At 34.2% G+C, this 17,299-nt stretch overlaps 1 protein-coding gene across 2 annotated transcripts in view; it reads right to left on the bottom strand.

Moving 5' to 3' along the window:
* LOC6568459 (octopamine receptor Oamb) overlaps positions 1-12,150 on the bottom strand; it is a 33,622-nt gene extending 21,472 nt beyond the window's left edge. Inside the window, exons 1-4 of one of the 2 annotated variants that reach the window (XM_032740598.1) lie at positions 11,882-12,150; positions 10,998-11,296; positions 6,585-6,823; positions 457-977 (exon numbers count right to left, since the gene is read on the bottom strand). The gene's annotated coding sequence lies outside the window, so the exon portion shown is untranslated. The remainder of the gene's footprint in view (positions 1-456; positions 978-6,584; positions 6,824-10,997; positions 11,297-11,881) is intronic. The other variant, XM_001994434.3, reaches the window with a different exon arrangement.
* Positions 12,151-17,299: the final 5,149 nt, after the last annotated feature.

Below are 17,299 nucleotides of genomic sequence, written 5' to 3'. Positions count from 1 at the left end.
CCAATTTTTCTTTATGTTTTATCTGATTTGCTTCAGTGACATAACAAATATCTATTTAAACATTCGTCAAAAAACTACACACAACTTATATTTCTAGAAAATGTACTCTTTTGAGTGAAAATTGGCAGACAAACTCATATAGGTGAATATCTAACTCTTCGATTTGAAATTTTTCCACAGCGAAACATGTTTTACTGAATATAGAACATTTTTTACTGACGACAAGAAAAGGCATGTGCCTTTAAATAAGAACTCTGAATGGAATTATAAAGGCATAAATTGAAATGTAAAAATAGCAACAATGCGAAGAAAAGAAACCTCAGTTCTATGGCAGGCAATCATATTAAATTAATATTTATCTTTGCAATGCTTAAGGGAGAAACCAACCCAACCGCCTACATAGACATATACATAGACTCAAATTTACAAATACATTGACATTTTTTAAATACTTACCAGTAGCAGCAGGTTGTTGGGTATTTGTAACCATGAATTACATTTAGTTCGTTGCTGTTGCCTTATGGCCATGTTGTTGTTGTTGCTGTTGTTGTTGCAGCTGATGTTGGCAAACACTCGCCAATACAAATAGACCAATATCTGCAATTGCGTCCCGTGCCCCTTGGCGTCCACACGTCGTCTCCATTCAGAACAGCGAGAAACTGTTGTGCCTCAGTTGCTTTTGCTTGGTGTCTGTGTTGTTGACTTTGCTACTATCCGCTGTTGTTTACTATCGAACAGCAATATGAGACACGATTCACATTGAACTGCACTTGCACTGGCATCCTTCGAATCCTTGGCACTCACTGCGAGTCAGCTTCGCATTCATCAGCAAAATGTTAACACGACTGCTTACACGACTGAGTGATAGCCCTGGTGGGGCAACCTTTTTCCTATGTATGTAGTCCAACAAACGTGTCGCTATAAGCCGCATTTACTTTTCTCTCTCTCTCTCTCTCTCTTTCTGTCTCACCAATATGCTGCAACAGAGGGAGAAAGAGAGATATAGACTCAAGCACGTAAGAGTTTGTGTGCATTGCACAGCGAGAAAAACAATAAAGTTTTGTATGACCGCGAGTAATTAAAATTTATTATATTTATATATTTCGAAATGAGGTAAGCACTATAATTAATATTGGTATGAATAAGAGCTACATTTCTCTACTGAAGCTTTTCTGTATGTGTACTTTAGTGTGACTCAAGCTTTACTGCAAACATTTCTTATTTAATAGCAATGCTACATTTGCAATTGCATGCAAGTAAACTTTAAAATTTGTAATTGACGCACAAACAAAAACTTTGGCATAACTTGTTTGCTTACAAATCACAATTCACAAACCAATTCACCTGCAACGCAACAACAGAAGCAATCAATTTTTTCAAGTTGGTATTAGTATAGTTTGTGCAGTTTTCATTCATATTATTTTTTTTTTCTAAACTGCAAACCTTTTGAAAAACTTGCAAACTTTCTGCTGATGGCAAAGTTTGTCAATATAAATAATTGAGTTTTGTCTGTGCTTCGCCTTCAGTCTCAGTCTCAACTTCAACTCTTCAGCTTTTCTTCTTTTAATTAAACTGTTACTGAGTTATTTACACTGATTAATTTGTCTCAAAAGCCGCAATGCGGTTGCACGTTCAGCATTGTTTCGCAGCCAACTCCAATTCTCTTTGGATTTTCTTTCATATCATGCGCTGTCATTTTGCAACCTTCCAGCATTTTTCACTGGCCAACAGTTTGTCAGTTAACCTTTTCCATTTGGTTCGTCGGATTTGGCCACAGCAAGAAAATGAAACGTCAAAGTGCAAAGTATGACAAATTGCATTTCCATTGTTAATTTGTATGCATAGCTTGCTTCTTTTCCACTCCCTTTTTATCTTATGAAAATTACATTCAGAATTCTTATACACTTGCGATGAATATTATAATTTTGTAGTGAAATATGAGGAAGACTCCGAAACGCATACATTGCATTGCTTAATCAACAATGCTATAAAAAAGAAAATAATAAAAACCGTTTACTTTAATTAATATTGAAGTTCGGAAATTCTGCTCACAGCTGGACTACATTGTGGAAAGGGTATGTAATCTTCGGCGTCCCTAAGAAATCAGATTTTCTTGTTTCCTCTCTTTGTGGCCGCCAAGAAACTTTTTTAATTCAAGTTTACCGAGCCTACCGACTAAAAATCAATATATAATCAGTGTTAAATATTTTGAAAGCGAAAGCTTTGCACGCACAATATATTTATGAATCAATAACTGTCTATATATAGATGAAAATATCTCAAAATATGTGTGTATTATACAGCATTATTTGGCTATGCGTCATTTCAATCAAAAGGTCAACACTTTGACATAAGTCGCGTAATGGCCGCAATTTAAATACTCTATGAGCATGACGCAATGAGTCAATCTATAAACTCATTACATTATCAAAAGAGAACCAAAAAAAATCATAATTTTATTTTTAGGGTAATAACTTATTTCAGTGTCGTTGGCATAATCTGAATCTGAAAAGGTTTGTACGCATTGGCACGCCTATGAACTCTAGATTTATTATGACGACATTTGACGATACATGGAATCCTTTGGCCATCAAAATAGTTTGGGCCAACTAATGCCTTTTTGGACAGTTAATGACCGTGGCCGAAACGAGTATCTGAAAATATGCGCCTTAACATTTACTAATTGGTTGAAGCACCTCTTGGCTTATAGCTGCTTAACATGAACCGACACACAATCGAAAGGGTGATTTGATTTTCAATAAATGAATTATTTAATTATTCAAAGTGAGTAATACGTGATGACCTTGATTGGCATATTTTGTTAATTTGCTTACTTTAAATTCGGAATGGGTATTTAAAGATATTAATAATAATAATAATAATAATAAATAGAATTAACAAACGTGGCAATACAATTTTGATTCGCACTAGACTCATGTTACCGTTAAAGTTCACGTGAGTTGCAAATATGTTCAACTTTGTAGATCAAGTTTAATTGCGTGATGCTTTTTCAAACTTAAACTAATATAATATACAATTGGAGATGCATTCAATTAAGCTCAAAGTTATGTTAAGAAGTTAGAAAAGAAGCCAAAATAAAATAGTTTCGTTTGCTTTCACCAATGATTGCATTCCGTGAATAACTACGATAAACATACTTTTGGGCATTAAAAAGAAACATTAAAAGTCATAATAATAAAGAGTGATTTATTGTGACATGAAGGCATGAATATTATCAACATATTTAATAGCCACAAGGTAAGGAGATTTCTCTTGCATATAATAAATGTTTAGCTGTCAAGTTGCACGAGGTATTAAACAAAAACTTTAAAATGTTGCATACCCTTAAAAGATTAAATGGCTTATATATTGCCATTATGGCACCCAAAGTCCAATTTAACTGCCAAGCCAGGGAATATGACCCACAACAGCCACAATTGGCCAACTGGCCAGGTTCGAGTGTGTATGTGTGTGTGATTGTTTGAGTGTGTGTTGTCGCAGTCAAGGCAAAATCACTCGACTGAAAAACAGATTGAGATTTCGACTCAATGCCACGAAAGCTAGCTATCCCCATCACACAGCCCCGGCAACACATTACAGGTTCCCCTTTGTTGTCATTGTATTCTCACTTGCGTAAATATGTGTAGAAATTGACAGCAGGAACAACAACAACAGCAGAAAGATATGAAGACAAGTTGAGTTGCATGCCACTTGCATTAAGGCGCGTCCCACTGGGATGCCAAGCAGAAGCTCTCCTTACAAAACGCATATTAAGGTCTGCAACAGCACTTAAGAGTGTGTGGATTTACATGTTTTAACATATGCGTGTGTGTGTGTGTGTGTGTGTGTGTGTGTGTGTGTGTGTGTGTGTGTGTGTGTGTGTGTGTGTGTGCATGAATGTGGGTGTGTATGTGTTGTAAGACACTGCTGCTCATTGTGCTAAATGTGTAGCGCGCATATGCATACATAGACACATATCAACTTGCACACTCGAAAAAAAAATATAGTTTTTTCTTTATTCGATTCAAGAATATTTTCGAAATGAGAACTATATTCTTTTTCATTGCTAAGATATATTATGTGGAGTTTTAAATGAAATTTACTGAGGACATACTAAAGATAACTTAATCAGTTGGTTTTTACAAATGCACGATAATTAACAAAGATCCAGAAATTTAACGCATATTTTAAAAATGCTTGTGATGAATATTTTGCACTTAAGTAAAAAACTGACTTGTGTATAGCTATTTTCTTTGAGTGCACAGGCAAAATGTACGTGTACGTATGTAAATGTAAGAAGTGCTGATGCAAGTCGAGCGGCTACTTCGCTTGCGACCAACAAAAGGATTTATGTGCGATGCCCAAGAAAATTGCAGAAAAATAGAAAAAAAAAAAAGTAAACGTACACCGCATTCAACAAACACACACACACACACACACTATGCACATACTCGCACACCCATTACACTGACACAGACTCATGTGCGGAGCGTTGTCTTTGACTTTGCATAAAAAATTGGCTGTGAAAACGCTTTGGGCAAATTTGTTTTCACTTTTGCGCACATTTCTTATTTTATATATATACATATTTTAGCCGAGTTTCCCCTTCCTGCTGTATCGTATTGCGTTTCAATGCTGTGTCCTTTTTATTTTAGTTTTAGAATTGCCTGCATTTTTTCTATATGGCGTAAGAAAATATTTTGTGGCCAAAACTAAAATGCTAAAAGGATTTCTACTCTGAAATTGTTGGGCTTAAAGTAATAAGTTTTGCAATTTAGTATGTGTATCATTTGGAATAGTTATAGCAACAAGATAAAACAGTTTGCTTTGCATTTCAGAATTTTTTTTTAAAGAAAATAACCTTATTGAAATTATAGTAACTATAATCAAAATAAATGTACATTTATTAAAAAACATTCACTTGCATATTGTTAAATGATAAAGTGATTTGATTAAAATTTTTTTTAAATGTGTTTGTTATTCCTTAAGTGTTTTAAATTCCTTATGCAACTTATGCAACACTTAAATTTAGATTTATCGTATATATAGCAACTATTTCTACAAACTGAAGGCGTTTATATATCAATAAAAATATTCTAAAATATAAATATAAATTGCCTTTTACTATGAATAAGAAATTATATAATATGCGTGAACATTTTATTTGTATGAATAAAATATGTATGGAATAAATAATTATGTTCATTAAACGCCGACCAAAAATACTTTTCCATAAAAAAAAAACAGCCTTATCTACACAAACTTGTAATAGCTCTCTCAATATAAGATGCATTGTTTGAGAAATGGAAAGTGTCTTCTTCAAAACACAAAATTATAATATTCTCAGCACGTATATAAAAAAGCCCATTTCATTTATATATGTGAATAGTGTTCTATTTTGTTTATATATATATTTGTGACATTATATTCGTGGGATTATTGGCGGGATTACTGAAAGCATGTGCACTTGGTAGGATCATTGGGGCGTATCGACTGAGTGCTTCATAAATTAGCTAATGAATGGCGTCGAAATGAACGCATGAATGGCTGCCAAAGCTGCCATGGCCTTTGGCAGTAAACGTAAACAGTTAGCGATGGATACAAATTAAAAGTGTGGTTTCAATTAACTTAATCGCAATTGAGATTGTAGCTAACAGCACGCACGAATTGCAAAACCCAAAGGCAAATCAATTTTAAATTAATCTGATTAATTCACTTAGTTACACACATTCACTCATTCAAAGGGTATTTGGTTATTGTACGTCATTGTCTTAATTGACTCGTACTGCATTATTACAGCAGAAAATGAATTTTCGGGTGCTTGGCACCGAAAACAAAATCGAATTATAGCCATCGTATACAAAAAACAGAACAAACAACTCAAAGCGACAGAGAACATAACGTTTGAGTTGTTGCCAATTCGGAATGCCAATCAAACTGACAAAACAGCACAAATCAAATCTATAAATTGCAATCAGTTTGATTTTCGTTTTTCATTTGTATATATTTTTTGTTGTCTTATTTAATTTGAGTCATACTCTAGTGGATAAATTGTATATGTGCTTAATGGTTTCTCTTTGTCGTGTGATCGAAGTGACTAACTCAAGAAGTTATTTGTGGTTGCTCACTTTCAAATCTAATATTATCTGTTAGTTATATTTACATTGTCACAGTCTTCAAAATATTCGAGTCTAATGGTTGTTCAATTGTTTTTGACAGAGTATGAGCACTTCGACTAATTCACTTTTCAAATTTATTTTGCATAATAATGCAAAATGCAAATGCAATTTGTTATCGTATCGGGAAAACAATTTAAGTGCCAACAAATGCACATACATAAGGGGCGTGGCTGAGTAGTGCCCCAAAAAAGGAATTTCATTTGTTTGTGTGTGACTTGTAAATGTCGTGAGATCTGTCTCGATTGTCTGTTTCTTGACAGCTTTAACATTTTCATTTAATACCACATGACTCTGACAATGACAAACATAAAAGCGAAATGATAAATTATTAAAGTGAGCATGGCAAATGATTTCCAATTGCTTTCCTGGTGTGTAATTAATTAAGGCGTGACATTAAAAACTTACCCCCATTAATTGTTCAAAAACCAACGAGTAGGAATACTTGAGGATTTAGTATATGTGCAATTTATTTGGCATTTTTTGCATAATTCCAGTCCGGGTGTCATCCGTTTAGAAGTCACTGCTGGGACGTCTAGCTGGAGGTTTCTACTTCTGGCTGGCAAAGCTCATTTCCGTTTTTTTATTTAAACACTTGAGGCTAAAATGTTTGCTTTGCCCAATGCCCCGAGCAGCGAATGAACGCACTGCAAAATCATCATAAAAGGCAAGAAATGAAAAAATAAATAACCACACTCAAAAATACAATTGAGAATATTGCACTCCATTGAAGTGCGAACATTGCTTGTAGGTGGACAATTCTGGAGCAATCAGAGAACACATACACTTTAATCCAAAAATTTCTAAATCTAAGACTAGTTATATTAAAACTGTTTGCAATCCAAATTTTTACTATGTGAAGAACTCAATTGCTTAGACTATTAACATTTATTAATTATTCAATGTACACAAGTTCTCAAATAATTGAATAAACAGCAAACTATATGTTAATGTCTATAATGAATTTAAGTTCCTAGATTAAGATTCATAATGATTCAAAAAAAAAAAAAAAAGAAAAACGTAAATTATTATAATTTTGTTGGTAAAACAAAATTATAATAATTTGCATTTTGTATGTTTTTCAAGTTTTTTTTTTTTGTAATTGGATTTTTAACCACTTTTTTTGCTGAGTGCACCCAAAATGGATGGAAAAAAGTTTCTGCCTAAGAATAGCCTAGCTGGAGGTGTGGAGATGTCGTCTGGCAATGCTGGCGAGTGGATTTTTAAATTAGTTTGCCGACTCTGCGCAGTCAACAGGACCAACTGAACTGTTTGGCGTCCTTCATTCTTTCTGGGCAAATGGACTTCCAAGCCATTGGCTGTGACATTTTGGTGCTTATTTGAATGAATTAAGTGATTTTTCAAGTGCTAAGCTCCAGCCACGAGCTGCAAACTCATTTCCGCCGACCTACGACTTTAACATTCTCACGCTCTCTCACGCTCTCTCTCTCTCTCTCACACTCTCTCTCTATCGTTCTGTCTGTTTTCCATTCTTTCTTATATTTGGCTTTAAGCTTCATTGGACTTAAATTTTTTGTTTGCGGCTACAGCGAGCTGTTTATTTACAGGCAATGAAAACTTTAACAGCCACTCGCAATTTGGCTGTCTGTGTTTTACGGCAGTCCATCTATTTAGACAAGCTAAAAATGTTCAACAAAAAATTCAAAACATAAATAAAACTGCTAAATAGGCAGCAGTTAAATGTTGCTTTGTCTAGAATATACTCTACTCAGATGTAAAGCAGTAAAGAAACATCATTTTAACTTGTTTGCAAACTAAACTAAAACTTTGTTTAAGGTAATCCATTTTATTATAACAGTTTACATACATATACATAACTTTTGTAAACTTAAAAAAAAACTGGTAAATTGTGTTTGCATCATAGAATAAGGGCCGCTTTGTTTTAATGCACTGGGCAACGTAAAATTAAATAATTGCACAACCGATTCAATGAGGAACTGGAGCTACAAATCGTTAAAATGCACTTGATTACTATCTTAACGTTTAACTTGATGTTTTAAAATCTCTTAAAAGTTGAAAAAAGTAATTAAAAGTAGTTAACCTTAAACAACTGATGACGAGCATTAGATATATGCATTTTTATAGATATTTTACAAATTTTGACCGTTCCTAGACCCTTGCAGAGGCTATTATTATTTTAATATTCAAATAGGTAAATTATCGATATATGTACTGGTCTACTTATGATTGATGATTATTCTTTTTTATATTTATCCATAGGATATCTTATATATATATATATATATGAATAAGAAATATTATTTTGTGCGTTTTCACGAATTATTATTATACCAGGCAACTTACATTCAAATCAATATTTTACATGCCAGAATTCATGTTGGTTGCATAATTTATTTTTCTTCTGTAAGTATTAAATGTTTTTTTTTGTGGAATGCAGGCAGATTAAGGAATGAGGTGATAGTAGAGTAAAGATTAGAGAGTATTCGGATAACAAAAATCACATAATCAAATAAATAAACTAAAATGTTCAGTGTGCTTATCATGAAAAAAGTGTTGTGACAAAGTGACAAATGGCAGATATTTACGTATGCAAAGAAAACTCTTTTTCAAATCATTTCTTTTATTTATTTATTGTATGCGCAACGAATGAAGTTTGCAGCGTTTGTCAGGTTTTGTTCTCCTTGTCGGGTTAAGATTGCTCAGACTGTTGTTGTTGTTTTAGTTGTTATTGTTTGTTTTGTTAGTTGATGCACATTTATAGCACATACGACACGTGTGCGTGAGTTGACAACATTGCAATAAGGCGTCAAAGTGTCACGAAATATCGGAGGGGTGGGAAAATATAACGCAAATTTGCTGAAAAGAAGCGTACACAATTCGTGAAGGAGTTATATGGCTCACACCCCTGCCCTACACAACCCCTGCCATTCACTTTGTTAGCTTCTTTGGCAGTCGTGCTCGAGCTGTTTTATTGTTATGTTATTTTTATTTAATGCCAAGTTTATTGCCAGCACCCAGCACACAACCAGCGCAACACACATAAGTGCAGACACCTAAAACAATTTTATAACCCACCCATAAATAAATATATTTCCCCCACTGCTTTCCTTATATGCAAGTCTCGCTCTCGCTCTCTTTCTATCTGTCTGACTCTGTCTCTCTGTCTGACTGATAAAAACTGCCTTCGATAGCCACCCAAGCTATCAAGTAGTTAGTTGTGCACACCCAAACACACACACACACACAGACACTCACACACAAATTTGTATGAGATTTGAAATACTTTTCTCAGTATGTGTTTGTTGCATATTTGAATATATATTTTGTCGCTTTTGTTTTGGCATTCAACTTGTGTTAAAGAATCTCAGGTTTCATTGCCATATGCACGTAGGCTGAAGTCTGTCGTCGACTGTCGACTGTCGTTGCTGTTGTTTTTGTTGGTATAAATGTAATTTGCATGCATTCACAGAATGTAACACATGACAAAATTCAGTGAGTTTGATAGAGTGCACAGAACACCACACAAGAGCCACAATTTGTCTGTTGTCTGTACAACAACAAAACAAGTTAAAGTCCCACTCTTTAAACCTGAATACAGGGAAAAGCTTTTACGCTGATTATAGTCAGCATTAAGTATTAATAAGACCTATTATATATACATTATATATATATGAAATACGGCCTATTCTCTGTTTGACCTTTGCAGTTGTATGATTTTGATTGTGAACCCCTTTCATCTGAATGAAAACATGAAGTTTTAAAATAATTTCAAGATGATTGGTGAAACTTCATCTCAATCATTTCCACACTATTCCTTTAAAGCTGTCACAACAGTTATGCAAAGCTTACCAGCACTAGCACTTAAATTAAAAATCCAACTAAATATTGGTGTATTTCCTTATATCCAACCTGAATCTCTTGCTAAAGTGACTTCATCAGTTCCAGGTGATGTAAGTTAATCACCAAGCCAGAGGAAAAGTTACTATATGCAAACGTAATTCAGTCAACTGCCAACTGGCTGTTGTGTATTCATTGAGATTCACGCCGAGAAATGAAACAAAACTTTTGTGCAGAACTCAACTTTTGCAACTCCATTGTATTTGTCCCCACACTGAAAGCATTTGATTTAATTAGGCCACTGACAATGGCAATAGCAACCAAAATGGTTGATATATTGGCACGTGCCAGATTCCAGACTGCCGTAAAGACAAAACACAACGAATATATGCTTTATTTCTTTTAAAAGCATTTTGTCTTATGCTGGGCAAAAGATACTCAAACATATTTTATGAAATGAGATGAAGTAAAAAATAAACATATTATAGCAGTTATCTGAGGCAGCTTAAGTTTGCATTTCTTCGCAGAATGGAGTCCATATTTGCGTTGCACTATTAAATAATAGCAATTACAGATTGGTATATAGAAACTATTTAATACAATATTGCAAAAAAAAAGTGTCAAGTAATGTTAATGAGTTTTGTTCAGACATCTATTAAGGCAAAACTGTTTTTGTATTAAAAGTACTTACAAATTTTTCTATATTTACTCCGCTATTGATGCTCTTACGCTTTCAAATATCTTATTAATTGCACATTCAAATTCATCTCAACTGCAGCAAAAGCAAATATCATTTTGCTGGAATTGCGGATTTATGGCTAAAGTCATGAGCAAAAAAATAATAATAAAAATAAAACATTTAATTTAAAATCGTTGCACTTGAGAGTCCAAAACCAAAAACAAGAGACGCCTATTTCAAATAGATCAATTTGCATAGCTAAAACGCCGCTAGCGTCAGATCGAAAAAAAAAATAAATAAAAAAAAGTGCGTTTCTCACTTACCTGAATAAATCATTGCGAGATTGAGATTGCGATCGTGAAGGCGAAGGCGACACTCTGGGCCTGAGAGATTAGAGACGCCAAATTGATTGGAAATTCGGTCAAGTTTTTAGTTTATTTTGCTGTTGTTGCTGGATGCACTTTAGAGGCGGTAACCGGCTTGACAGTTTGTTTAAATTATGTCTATTTTTTATTATGTCTCTCTTTCGTTCCAACGCTTGTTGTTGAAAAATTGAAAACGTTTTCTGTTTTTTTATTTTATTTTTATTTTTTTGTGATTGGCATGAATTGCTTTGCACAGGCTGCAATTTAGCGTACAAATTATATAATTAATTTGTTGAACGATTTATGGCCAAATATTTATTAGCCGTCCAAAAATAATTGTAAGCTGATTTGCAAAAAACATATGCCACATTGATAATTAACATAACTAATTACTGCACAAAAATGTACAAAGTGATTCTTTTTTCATTTTTATGTTGACATTTGATTTTATTAAACGATCATTATGCAAATTTAACAGTCTACATTAAAAACAATGAAATTATTGCGGAAAACAAAAGAAATCACTTACACACACACACACACACACACCAACTCACACACGGACTCTTCACTCTGCAGTTTGCACTCAAATAACAAAACGCGCGAACACACAATAAAATCACATAAAATATATTTAAAGCTCATAGGCAATAAGTAAAAATTTGAGAAAATAAGTGCACTCACTTCCACACACTCGAATACAGATTTCGTTCAACTTTCTTATTTTGTGCACTAATTATTTGTATGTGTATTATTTTCATTCGAATTTTTGTTGAGCTATTTTTGCATTCGGAAGCACGTAGTTTCAGTTGATGTTGTTGTTAAATATGTATGTATGTCACCTTATCAAATATCATCTGAATGAATCATTGCTGAATACTTTCAATGCATTCATTCACTTGTATCTCACTCGGACAGCGGCAATCCTTGCACAATTGTTCGATACGAGGACTCGACGGCAACTGAATGCGTCAAACTGAAACGAAGTAAAAACGCCTGCGATCACGACTTCGTTCGCATTTCCACTTCGGCGCTCGCACACACACACACACACATACACACACAACTAAAATCTTTGCGTATTGTACCGTTATAAAGCTCTGTTTTAAAATGGCGTTTTCATGCGTTCAACAACCAATGCGGCGTCATTTTCAACACAAACTGATTGCCAATACGTTTCTAGTTGAAGCTCGAGCCCCATGCGGAACGTTATGGCAATGGAACACATCACCACACTGAGTTTTCCAATAAGGTGGCAGTAACTGTTGCCGACGCATCGCGATACGGGACAAGCAAACATTTTACAGCATTTACTTTCAGCCAAATGGATCATAATCAAAAACAAAAAATCGTATTGCTAACAAACATGGATAATCTTGATTCAACAATTGACAATTTTAAAGTTTACACGAATCACAGAATTTATTCTCAACTGTTAAAAATGCTACGAAAGAATAAACAACAATCTGGATTCTGGATTCTTCATTCACTGATTATGTGAATAATTTAATTTTCCCTAATTTAATTATGACTTCTTTTTCACTGTGTACAAGTATATCAATAACATACTAATTAGGGGCATTTTTATTATATCGGATATGTTGGCGGAATTACGGCTGGGAAATTCACTTTGATATGGCGGCTACTTGTTGGCCATTTGACGCACTGCCCCTGAAGGACGCATAATAAATTGAGAGCATCACAGAAAATTTGCTTTTGACCAGCAAAAAGGGCGAAGGATGCGGCGCAAAGGACACGCACTACTCGCAAAAGTGTGAATTGTATTTTGGGCTTTCCGTTTTGACGCTCCCTTTGCTTTGTTTACAATTTCACTTGATGCTAAAGTTGACATTGTCAATTTAAAAAATTTCTTTTTCGCTTTTTATTTTCTTCTTTTTTTATATATATTTTTTTTTTTTGTTAACCAGTTTTCCATTAGGTTCTTCTGTTGCCCTTTGGATTTTAGCAGCTGATTTGATTGCATTATACAACTGGGGATTACAGCCACTTGGCCAATAAGCGGCAATTGACTACCTAAGACCGCCCGAGAGCATTTGAGAGGGTTTCAAAAGTGAAGAGTCAAGTGCTGTCTCAAACAACTCCAATAATTGTTAGGATTATATGAAATTTGTACTTTTGTGGATATTCGACTCCCTTACGAGACAGAACATAAATCAGTGAATTAGCGATTATTTACTGTTCACCAGACGTAAACGAGTATATTTTCCAGACTTATAGCCAATATCAATTGCACAAACCAATAGACTCTTAAAATAATAATAGAATATAAAACAACATAATATTTAAGTATAAATTTATATATCTATATATTAGACTAAACGAGTTTTCAAAAAGCGGGACATAATAAATATTCATATTAATTAATTCAAAAGAATATTCATTGTATTGAATGTTCAACAGCTTCCATCCTTTTAGTGATATATATATACATATATATAAATATTAGCGTTATTTTAATGATTTGCATTTCAAAATCACATAGCAAAAAAAAAAAAAACTAAAAATAAACCAATCATTCGAGCACTCACTAACTTTCACTTGAGTTAATATAAATTTCAATAAATCGTTGTACCAACCTCTCACCATGAAATTGCGATGAAGGCATATTTAAAGCAAATAATGTTATTTATTCGTCATTTGGTCTAACTAAAATCCATTAGTCTAGGTCTGGCTTACAATACGTACACACATATATATACATATATATTTAGATGGACAATTTGTTTTGCAAATCGTTGACATTTGTTTACTTTGAACGCCCAACTGGAAGTCTGTGAAACGGTAAATAAACGTATACGCCCCAGGCATATACCAACATACACATACATGTACACACATACCAACATACACATACCCACACACAGACCCACACCCAGACAAATACACACATACAGCCAGGCACATCTTCTGCAGCAGCAGTAGCAAGGATTCATCGCTAATTAGGATAAACAGCTGTTGCCAAATTAATTACATATGATGGGCACATGAACATGAACACGAGCCCGAAATACAACTGTAGCCTTTATTTAGACTTGCCTGTCTTTCTCCCAAAAACCTAAACCGTCCGAAAAGTGCCTCCCTGTCTCACACACATTTCTCTGCTTTTGCGTCGTAATCAAAATGAAACACGTTCAACTTTTGGCTAATACAATGTGAATCTATCTCATTGGTGGCAATCCCTGCTGCCAGCAATAAATCTCACAGTCAAAAGAGACTTTTTGTTGAAACTGCAACCAGCTGCTTGCAGCATCGCCTAGCTACCACCTCGTAAATTTGCATAAGCAGGCGCCAAAGATGCACTTGGCCGTGGTACCTGGCACCTGGCACCTGGCACCTGGCACCTGGCACCTGGCACCTGACAGTCAGTAAGTCACCAACGAAAAACTGCTAACTGACTTTTTGGCTCATAAACGTTCACATCAATTCAGATAATATGTGCAATAGAATTTAGATATTTTGTAATTTGGATTATCAATGCATGATATTTCTTAAAAAGAAATTTAATAAGAACTTGCTTAAAATCAAACACAGATAAACAATCTAAATTCAAGAATCAATTCCTGCTTTAAGTAAGTTTTAAGAAAACAAATATTTCTAAAAAGTAATTATAACTAAGACATATTTTTTATTATTTAACGTCTCATTCGACAATTTCGAATAAAGTGTTCTTTTTTTTTTGTAGTGCAAATGCTCAACATGCAATTTGGTATATTTTATGCTGCTTTAACGACCTGGTCGACAAAGAAAAGTAAACGGCGCGAGCCGAGTGCATATTGCGAGACAAAAGAACTTAAAGTGCTGCAATAATATGTATACACAAGTTGTATGCAAGTTGCTTTTTCATTTTTACCGTCGTGTTTGTGCTTTAAAAATTTAAGCATTGCCCCTTTAGCAACTCTTCTTTCTTGTTGGCCCTATTCTAAGAACTGTACCCAAGATCTGATAATCCACATATTCTGATGGTTTTGGGTGTTCAGTTTTGCACAAAGCTGATTGCACATAATTTGTATATTTTCATTTCCAAATCCCAAAAATAGCACACATCCATTCGCATATATACACACATTATATGAATTTGGATTTTGTGATTTTTCTTTTACGTTTTTTCTCTTTTCGGGGTATCGATTTGATACTTGACAATTAAGGGCTCAGACTTGCTTAAACTTGGCCAAGTATTTTCGAAATTTTCTGTTGATTTTATCAGCTTGAGCCCCTAAACACAATTTAAATTGAAGGATTTGCAATGAGTTTTTATCTTTAATTGAAGCGCAAAGAGCACTGAAAACATAATCATTATTTAACAGTTCTGAATATTTAATTTGGCTATCTATTTTTGATACAAATTACTTTAAGTAATCGGATTATGTAAGTTTTGACTGAAGGCTGGGTTAGTTGACAGAGAAACTAGTAATTCTTTTTCATTTGGCTTGTAAGACTTAACTTAAGAAAAATAAAATTTTGTCTACTTTTATACATATTTCTGCTCGATGTTGCTTTGCATAAATCAGAGAGACTGCTTCACAGCGATTGTGTAATCTTTAATCCTTAATCAATGATGCTGCCCAAATGAATAGAATACGATTTAGGGGCACACAACGATTACGTTTAGAGATGTATGTTTGACTCTGCACATTTTTCTATTTATATTATTACTCCTTTTGATTGCGTATCTTGATGTACGTATAGCTCTTGGATTTGCAAGTAGTAGATGCTTGATAGGCTGGCTCTAACGTTTTCTTTTTGGATTTTCCTGTATTTTTGCATTTTGTTGCTTCTTCCGTTGTATTTTGTGAAAGTCTCCCCTAATGCGACTGTTTGGCTCGGCGCTTCTGTCAATCAAAGGCAAACACCTGTAATAAATATTCGTTTGTCGTTTTTGGTTAACGCTTTCGTTTCGCTCGGTTATCCTGCTTTTCTGGCTGCCTGACATATACATTTCGCTTGATTTTCCATGTGAGCGCACATCGAATAGCAAATGCGGGCTCCGGTTGTGTAGTGGCAGAGAGAAAAACTGCCTTGCTGGCACATTTTCATGTGGCAGGCATCGCATGAAAACTTAACTCAATCTCCATTTTGGAGCATTGGCTGCTCGCATCAAATGCCAGCAAGGACTATCATTGGGCTAACAGCACGAAAGAAGTGCAGCCACGCACTTGATGTCAAAAACACTGAACAGCACACTCAAAGAAAAGTGCTGTGCTAAGAATGGCTTTAAATTTTAAGCTCTGGTTCATACGCTTCGTTCTTAAGCAAGTATCAAATCAAGAATAAAATACATATTTGAATTAAAAATGGATCAAATGCATTCTAATCCTTAATTTTAAACCTTAAGCTTTTGATTCAACCAGAATCACTTTTATTGTCAGATTTTAACAGAATTGATTTATGAACTAGGTAAAAACAACTGAGAAAAAAACTGTCGGGCGCAACCAACTCTGAAATACTCTGATATCAATGTATGCGGGTCGACCAAATATGTTTTTATTTTATTTTTATTTTTACCAGTTTTTGAAGGAGGTACATAGCAATTTACCTTCCAAGCTTGATAACTATTAAGACCTGCGATTTATATTTATTCAGAGCTTTGTGCTTAATACATAAAATAGGTTCGCTTCATGCGACTTATATTCAAAAGACATCAAAAGCATCGCAATTTTAACACTTTGTCTGACGCGTGTATAGATAAGTATATGTGTCAAGTCACTAGATTCGAAAAAAAAGTTGCGCTCATACGAACGGACAGACGGATATATTCTTGCTCCCATAAGAAATGGCAATAAAAATATATATTTAACAGCTGGATTTAGGGTATATCGTAGTGCCTTCTTTCTTGTTTGCTTTTGTTAGAGCGAAGTTTCCCGCGTCTTAAGAAAATAAAGCGAAATACCACCAGCGTTGTATATTCAACCAAAGTTTATTCAAGACTGTCGCGGTGCTGTTAGTTAACAGTATTGATATACATTAATGAAGGACTTAACATGTATATGGATGCACGGTTGCATTGAATGTAAATTAACATAATTTTCAACAGCTTTTATTCCCAAGGAAAAAAGGGTATAATGTTTATATGCAATTGCATGTGATAGGGAAAATAAAGTATATCCGATATATGTATATATATAAATATATATATATTTTAATCGTATCACTATCAACAGTGGCAAGCATTATTATCAAAGTGAGCAATAAATAACATATTTTTTTGATTCTTAACGCATTTGAGTTCTTTGTTCATTATT

The sequence above is a fragment of the Drosophila grimshawi genome, unplaced genomic scaffold (genome assembly GCF_018153295.1).
Source record: "Drosophila grimshawi isolate 15287-2541.00 unplaced genomic scaffold, ASM1815329v1 contig_311, whole genome shotgun sequence".
Lineage (NCBI taxonomy): Eukaryota > Metazoa > Arthropoda > Insecta > Diptera > Drosophilidae > Drosophila > Drosophila grimshawi.
This window is presented reverse-complemented; position numbering and strand designations above follow the sequence as displayed.